Below are 10,757 nucleotides of genomic sequence, written 5' to 3'. Positions count from 1 at the left end.
AAGGAAGGAAGGAAGGAGGGAGGGAGGGAGGGAGGGAGGGAGGAAGGAAGAGGGAAGAAAATCTTTATAGTCACCATGTGGGAAGCAGATTTGAGCAGTCAAGCTGGAGGGCAAGGAGACTGAGGAGGCTGCTGGACTGACTAGAACAAAAATGATGCTGGACCTGACTGCGGGGGGGGTGGGGGGAGTGAATACGCAGGGACGTGGTTAGATGTGAGACACTGGGGATAATAAAATCAAGCTCAGATGCTCGCTTCGGCACCGCGTATAACAAAAGCAAGCGCAGAGAGCGAAGAGTCCAGGTGATCCAGGATTTGGGCAGCCGTGGCAAAGACTTTGGCTCTAACTGGAAGGGCAGTGGGGAACTGTTCTATCACAGACAGGGTGTGATCCAATTTACATTTTTTTGTTTTGTTCTGCTTTGTCTTGAGACAGGGTCTCACTGTTGCCCAGGCCAGGTTCTCAGCCTCCCAAGTAGCTGAGATTGCAAGTTGTTTTCCATGTGGTCAATTTTTTTCGTATGGTGTTAATTTGTACTGAATTTTCAAAAACATCACTTCCATGTAATAGATGGAAGTATGGGCTCTGTTTTGTTCCAAGAAGTCAGCAACACGATGTTCCCTGCACTTGAGATACCAGTGTAGTCTGGCTAGTCTGGGTACAGCTTGGGCAGGTGCAGAAGTGGCCATAAGCATCAGACATTGACATCAAGGCTGCTGGTGAAGTTATGGGTAGTATTTACATGTTCAAAGATGTAATTTCTATGCATTAGTCCTTTTTTTTCTCCTTATGTCACATTTAGGGGATTAAAAGCTTCTTTTTTTTTGAGACAGAGTCTCACTACATAGTCCAGGCTGGCCTCAAACTCCTGCCTCAGCCTCCTGAGTGTTGGGATTACAGGCATGCAATACCATGCCCGGCACACTTAGGAAATAAAAACTCATTAATTTGATTTTTTTTTATTTTTTGGTTTTATTAAATGACACCAAAGAACTATTTTAATTTCTGTTAGGTATGATGATGGCATTATATATTTCTCTCCCTCTCTCTCATTGCCCAAGCTGGGCTCCAGCTCATGGTGATTCTCCGATTCTCCTGCCTCAGCCTCCACACCTGGCTACCCATGTCCTTAAGAAACTCACATTAGCCGGGCGTGGCGGTGCATGCCCGTAATCCCAGCACTTAGGAGGCTGAGGCAGGAGGATCTTTGCAAGTTCAAGGTCAGCCTGAACTGCATAGCAAGACCCTGTCTCAAAAAGACAAAAAGAAAAGAAACTCATATTAAAGTGTGTAGGAATGAAATGACATGATGCCTGAGATTTGCTTTACAATGCTGTGGCAAAGAAAAAGAGAAAAATGGGGGAGAGATAAAGGAAATAGGAGAAATTTGGTTAAACATGGAAACTATATTTAGATATAAGGGAATACATTGTACTGCTTACTTTTGTACATTTGCATGAAATTCTTTATAACAAAAAAAGTTTAGAAAAAAAGTTCAGGAAATGGGCTAGAGATGTGGCTAAATGTAGACTGTTTACCTAGCATGTGAAATCCCCAGCATGGCAAAAAGCAGGGACAAAATGAATTTTGAGGTGGATCATACACCTACATGTAAAAACTATAAAAATCAACTTTTATATAAAACACGAGAAAATAATTTCTTACATTAAGGTAGGTAAAAAAATTTTGAGACAGTGTCTTGTTATGTAACAGAGGCTCTGGCTTTGAACTTGCAATTCACCTGCCTCAGCCTCCTGAGTGCTGGGGTTGCAGGCATCTGTATTTGGTTGTTTTTACAGTGCACATGTACTACTTTTATCATTAAACAATAAAAAACACTTCTAAAATGATTTTTTTAAAAAGTAGAGAATGAATCAGTGGATCATGAATCAGAAGGCCAACTTTGGGGACAGGTTACTGCTGCACCCAGAGGCCCCACTTGGTCCCTGGGTTCTGACCCACAGTCATGCGCCGGCCTTGGTCCTCACCTCCGGAGCACCATGGTAACCTCAAACTCTTGCTGATGCTCAAGCTGTTTCTTTATTGGGTCATAAAGTACACTAAACTATTAAAACAAAAACTGATAAATTTGTCTTTATTTTTAAAATCGGATCATTAAAAGGCATCATTAAGGGAGCAAATAGACTGACAAATAGACTTATAAAAACTCGTGTTCAGAACATACAAAGAACACCTACTTATCAATAAAAGACAAACATACAATTTAAAACAAGCAAAGTGTAAAACGGTGTTTCAGAAGACAGGATATTGAAATGGCCAGTGAATATTTGAAATGAAAAAGTGCTTAAAATAATATCAAAGAACTATGAACTAAGAGCACAACGAACTGCTATGGATATTAGCAGGATAACTAAATTTTTTTTGCAAACTGTCATTATCAAGGGTTGCAAGGGTTGCTGAGGATGGGGAATTCCTGGAAACCTCATGTATTATTATTTGGCAGTTTCTCAGGAAGCTGAACCTGTACATAAACTGGCAATCCTGTACCCAGACACACAAGAGGGATTACAACAATCCACCCATCCATCAAAGTACAAGTATGTGGGTTAGTACTTGTGTATTATCTTGTATGTAAGTTATATCAAAAAAAGTAAAAATTAAGAGGGTGTTTATTTTAACTATAAAAGCAGAATTAGGATGGGTGTGTAGTTCAACAGTACAGCACTTGCCTGGCATGCTCAGAGGTCCTGGCTTCAATGGGAAAATGTGGGGGAAAGGCAAAAGAAATGCATGCTCTTTACAGAATGCTAAAACAGGCATGGCCGGAGGAATAAGAAGCCTCGATCCTTCTTTCTTGGGACCTGGTCCATCTCCAGTGCTCAACAGGTCTTCTCTGGGATAGAGGGGGCATTCAGTGAGGTGCCGAGGGGCAGATCTGGAGTTCATGGAACAAGCTACAAGGAGACAGATTCCATGACAGACAACGAGGACCCTTCTACCCACTTCTGCAGAAATAAAACAGGCTGGCCGAGGCCAGAATGAGCTGTCTGCCACCAAGCTCCTCAAGGAATAGCAGAGATAGCACCCGGGCTCGCCTGTCACCCCCATGGTCCCTTTGTGCTAACAAAGTGCAACTGTTGCCAGCCAGCTGCAGCAGGGAAGCCAGCTTTGGAGTCAAGGTCGGGATAGGAGTGAAGAGGGAGAGGAGGCCACAGGACAAAAGTCTTGGTTCTTAGGACTGACAAGCCGGGCTGGTGGTGATGCAGGCCGGGAATGCCAGCACTCTGGTAAGCTGAGGCACAGGGAGCCGAGATTTTCCACCTGGGCAATTTAGTGAGACTCGGACTCAAAATGAAAAAATGAAAAGGGGTGGGGCTGTAGCTCAGTGTGAAGGCCCTGGGTTCAACTCCCAGTACCATACAGAGAAAGAAGAAAGAAGAAAAGAAGAAAATGAAAGAAAGGAAGAGAGAAAGAGAGAGGGGGAGAGAGAGAGAGAGAGAGAAAGCCGGGCGTGGTGGCACACGCCTGTAATCCCAGCATTCGGGAGGCTGAGGCAGGAGGATCGTTGCGAGTTCAAGGCCAGCCTGAGCTACAAAGTGAGCTCAAGGTCAGCCTGAACTGCATAGCAAGACCCTGTCTCAAAAAGACAAAAAGAGAGAGAGAGAGCAAAAGAAAGAAAGAAAGAAAAGAAAGAAAGAAAGAAAGAAAGAAAGAAAGAAAGAAAAGAAAGAAAGAAAGAAAAAAGAAAGAAAGAAAGAAAAAGGAAAGAAGAAAGGAAGGAAAAGAAAGAAAACTGACAGATTTGATGCAAAACCAAAAATTTGGTGTGGAAAAACTCAGCTAACTGTGAGCAGGGATTCAGACCTGTATTCTTTCTCTCTCTGTCTCTAGCTTGCTGTATGGCTTTGTGTGATTCCCTTGCCCTCTCTGAGCCTGGGGCTGGACGAGGTAGTTCTCCTGGCATCCTCTGAAGCTATGTGGGAGCCACAGAGCGGAAGGTACCAGGATGAGCACTGACCGGTGTGACTGAAGTGACACACGGAGGTGAGAGAGGCTCCAGGTCTCATTCTCCATCCCTTATGAACTACTGCGAGGGCAAATATCCCAGGCCCCCCTGCTTCTCTGATCTCAGCTCTCTGAAGTGAAGGGATCCAACTCCCTGCTCCGGACTGAGTAGAGGTCACGTCACATCCCGTCCCCATGTTTGTGTACCTGCTAGAAATCTATAATCATGGACTGATGAGGCCCAGTGGCCATACCTACAATCCATAACTCCCAATTGTTCAGCCCATTCTTAAAACACAAATCACAAGGCCCGGTATGTTCCCAAGCCCTGTCCCTGGCAGGTAGCCACAACTCCTTTGTACTGAACACTCCCCCTCCAAAGTCCCACTGTGACCTTTTCTTTCACAATCCCCCTCCCCTATGAACCTTCGAAAGACCTCATCGCCTGCAGAGGGCAGCTGGTCTGCTCTCAGTGTCGCGGTGTCCTCTCAGCTGTGTTCTGAAATAAACCTGTCTTGCTGAGCCCATATCTCTGTTTCTTTTCCTCCTTTCCTAACATGAAGAACATCCCAGATGCTTTACCAGCCACCCAGGCCAGTTTGGATCCCCTTGGGGCGAGACCCTGCCCCCCATCCCAGGCCACCTTCAACAGGGTTTCTGCCAACCACACTTCCTGCTCGGTGAGCTTGGGCCTCAGCCCGGAAAGGACCTTAGGCCTAAGCACTCTGGACTTCCTTGATTGCTCTGGAGCTATAAGCCCCACCCTGCTCTGCCCAAAGACCTGGGGCAAGGAAGGGAGAGGCTCTGGATGCGGGCCAGACACCCAGTCCTAGACCAAGCTCCCCACCTTCCTGGCCATGCTGCTACTTTTCCCTCTCCATCTGCTCCGCCTTGAGGTTTTCCTCCCACGTTTAGTATGACTGTCCTGTGCCAGGCACTGAGTTGTATCCTAGAGACCCGAAGGTTTGTAATGTAAGGTGGGCCCCGCCCAAAGGAGCCCACTGCACAGTGAAAGACAAGTGTACATAGGGTTGGCTCTCATTATTTGTCATGGTTTTATGGGTCACCACAAACAACTGAAATTGAAAATACTAGACCATCGTTCCTGGGGAGAGGAAGGGTAGATTCCTGTAAGCCTCTGATCACCTTTTTGTCAACTGATCAATATATAACTTTGTTTTTTGTATGCTCCTATTTTAAGACACTTTACAGGTATTGAATAGGTATTCTTGGCCCATTAACACTGAACTCATGGTCAATAGTCCTATAACTCTGCCTGGAATGAAGCTCTTTTTTTTCTCTCTATGCAGTTCAGTCTGTCCTTGAGCTCACTTTGTAGCCCAGGCTGGCCTTGAACTCGCAATGATCCTCCTGCTTCAGCCTCCCGAGTGCTGGGATTACAGGCATGCGCCACCACACCCAGCATGAAGCTCATTTAATACATGGATCTTATTGAGGCACATCACAACCCTCCTGGGCTGAGGTACAGTACTCAGCTCTTGGACACAGCTGTGTACTTTAGAGCCACTGCAAGTAGTGAAATCGCCGAGAAAAAGCACTAAGATGCAAAAAAAAACAAAACAAAAAAAAAACCAAACCCACCACAGCACTAAATAGACCACAAAAAGGAAGCTGTTAACACTGCAGGGTGAAAAACTAAAGAAAAGGAAGGCAGGGTGTCCCTTGTTCAGTCTCAGCTGGGAATGTGCGCATCAGACAACTCAGAACTTTTGTTGCTCTATGAATGTCCATAAGTGAATGCAAGTAATGATTATGGGGTTGCAGATAAATTTTAGCTAATAAGGGAGTTCTCAAAATCTGAGACTCTGAGGATCAATTGTATACTGCACGGAGGGACCCTGGAAGGATCTCTGACCCAGACTGGAAGAATCAAAACCACCCTAAAGAGATGGCACTCTGTCTGTGTCCCGAAATACTGGGAGGTCGAGGCAGGAGGTCTGTGACCAAAATGTAAGTCATGAGGTTTAACAAACTCCTTTCTTCCTGTTCTAGACACTTTGGTTGCTCTCATAAGTGAGGTCTTCTCTTTGGCCATGTCTTCTAACTCAATTCAGAGTAACAGAACTGTCTGCAATGGTACCTGTAATCCCAGGACTCTGGAGGTTGAGGGAGGAGGAACGCCAAAAGTTCAAGACCAGTCTGGGCTACATAGTAAGTTCAAGGCCAGCCTGGTATATAGCAAGACTCTGTCTCAAAAAAAAAGTATGCCAAGTTAGAACTCTAGACACCACTGTCCAGCCCTTCTGCACTCACTCTGCACCATCTCCAGCCCAACCACAGGGGCAATCAGTCCTCTTCTTGCCCTCTCAGTCACTAACCCTGGCAATATTTCCATGGCCCTTTACTCTTGCACCATTGCAGGAGCAGGCTCTGCAGTCGCCTTCCTGCTTCCACTCTCTCCTCCTTCAACTCTTCCCCCACAGAGCAGCCCATACGTTCTTTGAAACTTAAACTGTGAGTGGCTCCCCTCCGTTCCTAGGATAAGGGCCAAGACTACAGGACCCAAAAGCGATGTGTGCGTCACACTCCTCCGCCTTCATCCTCAGCTTTGCCTGCAGCTCCTCCCGGCCTTGGTGCTCAGCCACACCGGCCCTCTTTCCCTCCTTGCCTGCACTGCTGCCTCTCCCTGCCCTGGGCTGGAGCCCACGCTGCTCCTCCTCCCGACGGGCTGTCTTGCTTCCCTCTTCTCCGTCTGGCTAAGTCCTCTCTTCCAGTGTCCGGCCAGGGGCTCTCAACCTAATCTGATTCCTCTTCCTCCTGACACTCAGGACAGCATGTTCACTTGGTTAGTGTCCGTTTGTCCAGAGAAGGGAAAAGCCCATAAAGGCAGACTCTGCTGTGTCCCCCACACTTAGAACAAGGCCTGCCACGTGGGGAGAACTCAATATTTTGTTGAATAAACTAATTTTCCACCTGCGGAGAGCTAATGCGTAAACAGCTTGGGCAGCTAGTTCATCTGATCTGAAGGAGGCAGGACCGGGAGGACCACATTTGAGAAGACCCTCTGAGCATTCTGTCCTGTGCAACTCTCAGCCCTCTCTAATCAAGTCTCCATGCAGTCAGGGAAACACTTTTTAAATGTAAGTCACTTCTCTGTGTAAATATCTTCAATGGCTTTCGGGCTGCTGTCAATTAAAATTCAAATTCTCGAGTGGGCTACATGCCCCGGCGGGCCTGACTGCTCTGCACCTCCCACCCCAGCTCGCATACTGCCCTCTGGGTGCTCCGGCCCCTGTCCGTCCTCCGGATACAGCAAGCTTCTTGCAGCGTGGATGGCACTGTCTCCTTTACCTGCATGCTTTCCCCGAGCTCTTTGAACATCTGGCCAATTCTCCTCCCTCATGGTTCAAGCCAATGTCACGTTCTCAGAACGTTCTTTCCTGAGCAACTAACGTAGAGTAGCTTTGTGCCAGTTCTTTTGCACATCACATTTCACAGCGAATATAAATTGGAAGTTCTTGTTTGTCATTGGTCTCCACCAAGAAAGTAACCTCTGTGTTGTTCACCTTGTCCTCAGAGCCTAGCAGGAGACTTACTGTAAATACCTGTTCAGATTAGGACACCAACGTCCTCATCAATGACTGAAGTGATTGTCTTCTTTGCAACGTTCAGGGCTTGTCCCTTTCTTCCAGCAGGTGGCGCCAAAGCCACACCTGGTCCTGAGAGGTGGTGCGTGGTAGGTGGCTTGACTGAGCGGTAGGACCTAGTGAGCTGGAGCGGACAGGGTCTGTGGTGGTAAAGCTGGGACCAAGCACGGGGGAATAAGATGGCATTGCTCTCAGAGGATGAGGACGAGCTGTCCACAGGGCCTGAAGTAGCCAGGAACACAAGGCATTTCTGGGATCCCAGATGCTTGCCCTCTCCCGCTATGCTCAAGTCTTCCCCCAAGAACTCAGCAGGGGCCTCTGAATAAGACAGCAATGAAACTGGTGAGAGGCTTTCACTCTTGCTGGCTCTGTCTCTCTTTCCTTTTTTTATTTTTAGTACATAGTAAGTAGCTACGTTTATTGAAAATCAAGGGACGGTAGCAGGAATAGGGAGAAAGGCAAGGAGAAAAAAAGAGGGTCAAGGAAAAAAGGACTTGAGGGTGAAGGGAGAAAAACAAATAGGCTTTTTTTCTTTTTTAACAGGATCTCTCTAAGTAGCCCAGCCCAGCCTCAAACTTGCGATTCTTCTGCCTCAGCCTCCTTCGTACTGTACCGGAATTCACAGGTATGTGCCCCTAGGCCCAACAAGGCAAGGGTTTCCCATCTTAATCCTCATAGAACATTTGGGGGAAACAGACCACAACGGAAGCATCTGAGTGGGTTAGGAGGAATGGCGTCTGCTCTTAACCCAAGCCCTCCCCAGTCATAGCTCACGCGCATTCAGCCCCGTACCAGCCTCTTCCGGCAGTGCCTGGCCCTGGGCTCCGTGTGGGACACAATAAGGGGGGCTGGGACTCTCTCAGATCTGGCCCAAGGGGCAGAGGGGCAGGAACCACTGAGAGCCTTGCTGGGGCGCTGACACGCTGGACGAGTGCCCACAGGTGCAGCTGAGGCAGGTATGTATGCCAGGGGTAGGCGAGTGGCCTGCAAGAAGGGCTGCACCTGGGTCCAGGGCTGGGGGGGTCAGCAGGAGCCTTGGACTCCTTCCTGAAAGCAATAGAGACTCCCAGAAGGGTTTGTGCTCGGGAGAGCTACTCGGGTGTCTCAGATAGTTTGCAGAGGCAATGTGAGGAGATCCAGTTAGAGACAAAGAGATCAGTCAGGATGGTTGCACCAGCAACCATCTAGGCGAGAGAAGCTAAAACCTGAGAAGTAATTATAAAAATGGGAAAAAAGTAAATTGTGTGGTTTAGGAAATTGAAATATATATATTTTTTTCAGCTGTAGGAACTGGACCCAAGGCCTCATGTGTACTAGACAAACATTCTACTACAGAGCTAGGCCCTCAGCCCTAAAGTATTTGTTTTTAAAGAACAGGACTTGAAGCTGGGCGCGATGACACATGCCTGTAATCCCAGCACTTGGGAGGCTGAGGCAGTAGAATCTTTGCGAGTTCGAGGCTAGCCTGGGCTACAAAGTGAGCTCAAAGCCAGCCTGAACTGCATAATGAGACCCTGTCTCAAAAAAAAAAATAGATAAAGAAAAATAAAAATAAATAAAAATAAAGAACAGGACTTGGTGGTTATGGGTCAGGCTGGGGGAATGCTGAGTGCCTCGGTTCTTTAGCGGACCAGGCCAGAACAACCCCAGGCTCCTGCCTTCTCCAGACAGCTTCTGACCAGGGATGATAGCTACAAAGGCAACGAAACTAGTTTGCAGGGACCAAACTGCTGGTTCCCATAGCAGCCCTAGGGCCATGGGAAGGGGCTCAGGCCCTAGAGCCGAACAGCTTGGATTCATGTATCCAGTTCTCCATCGCCTAGTGACCTCCGGCAGGTTACTGCATTTCCCTGTGTCTGGGTTTCCTCATCTGTAAAGTGAGACCAATGGAAGCTGCCACATAGGAAGCACTGGAGGCTAAGTGGGTTAGTGTGTACAGGCACATGCATGTTGGTGACACTTCATGGCATTTATAGAAGTGTGATTTGGTAGAACTTCATCAGTCACAGCGGAGCCCTCTCCCACCTAAAATGGAACACCACCTCCAAGGTAAAAACCAAGTCTGAAGCCAGGTGTGGTGGCATACGCCTGTAATCCCAGCACTTGGGAGGCTGAGGCAGGAGGATCACCATGAATTTGATGTCAGCCTGGGCTGCATATTGAGTTCAAGGCCAGCCTGAACTACCCACCAAAAGTATATATGAATATTCTTAACACCTCTCTGGACTTCATTGTCTATAAAATAATGAAGTTCAACTAGCTCCTCCTGACCCTGCGGCTCTGCTTCCCTATGACTTCGGAGGCTGGCCTCAGCATGAGACCCAGGCGTGTGTTGGGAGGCGACCCTTCCAACCTGTGAGAGCCCACTGTGAAATGGGAATTTAGCAAGGTGGTACAACCATGAGTGACTTGAACTGGGCTACAGTGGGAGTATTTGTACCACAAAAGTGGGACCAGTGCCCCTAGTCCTCTCCCAGCCACCTAGTGGGCCTCTTCCTATGACACTCACACCCAGCAGGTACACTGTCCCCCTACAACTCTGGAGGCCCCAGTTGTGAGCAAAGACTGACAGGCCTCCCGGAACACACCAGGTCCTGGTCGGCCGTGCCTCGCAGGTTCAGGCATGTGCAGGGCGGGCAGAGCAAGTGTCTGCCGGTCCCTCAGTCATTCCGGACCCAGGCGAGTGGAGAGTGGTGGCCTTGGGAGTCTCTCGGAGCTGGGGTAGAGTTCCAAGTAGATCATTTTTTTCTTTTTTATTTAAGATGGGGTTTCACTATGTAATCCAGGCTGGCCTCAAACTCTTAGCAACCCTCTTGCTTCAGCCTCTTGAATGCTGGGATTATAGGTGTGCACCACCCACCAGACTGAGTTAGATCACTCTTGGCTGTGTGACTTTAGTCTTGCCCCTCTATCACTCGAGCTCGGTCTTCTTATCTTTAAAATAGGGGCAGCCCTGACCTGGCACAGTGATTGCAAGGGTTAAATGAGCATTTCTACCAAGGCACACCCAGCTTCCGCATGGTGCCTGGTACAGAGTAGGTGCGCGGTAAATGTTATCTGAGGCTGTTGTCATCCCCCAGATGGTCTCCCCGCCCAGTGGCACCTGGGGCATAGTGCGCCCTCTCATTGTCTGAGTCTTGGCACCAAAAGGCTTGGTGAGGGGCTGAGGACACAGACAGAAAC

General features: G+C 48.0%; 1 long non-coding RNA gene across 1 annotated transcript in view; it reads left to right on the top strand.

Moving 5' to 3' along the window:
* The window catches only part of LOC102003724, a 13,622-nt gene extending 4,654 nt beyond the window's left edge, over window positions 1-8,968 (top strand). The window contains exons 2-3 of the long non-coding RNA XR_262704.1: window positions 3,853-4,005; window positions 8,118-8,968. This is a non-coding gene — a long non-coding RNA (uncharacterized LOC102003724). The remainder of the gene's footprint in view (window positions 1-3,852; window positions 4,006-8,117) is intronic.
* The last annotated feature ends 1,789 nt before the right edge of the window (window positions 8,969-10,757 follow it).

Source organism: Chinchilla lanigera, unplaced genomic scaffold, assembly GCF_000276665.1.
Source record: "Chinchilla lanigera isolate Chin_1 unplaced genomic scaffold, ChiLan1.0 scaffold00051, whole genome shotgun sequence".
Lineage (NCBI taxonomy): Eukaryota > Metazoa > Chordata > Mammalia > Rodentia > Chinchillidae > Chinchilla > Chinchilla lanigera.
Note: the sequence above shows the minus strand (reverse complement) of the source record. Positions and strands in the feature narration are given on the sequence as shown.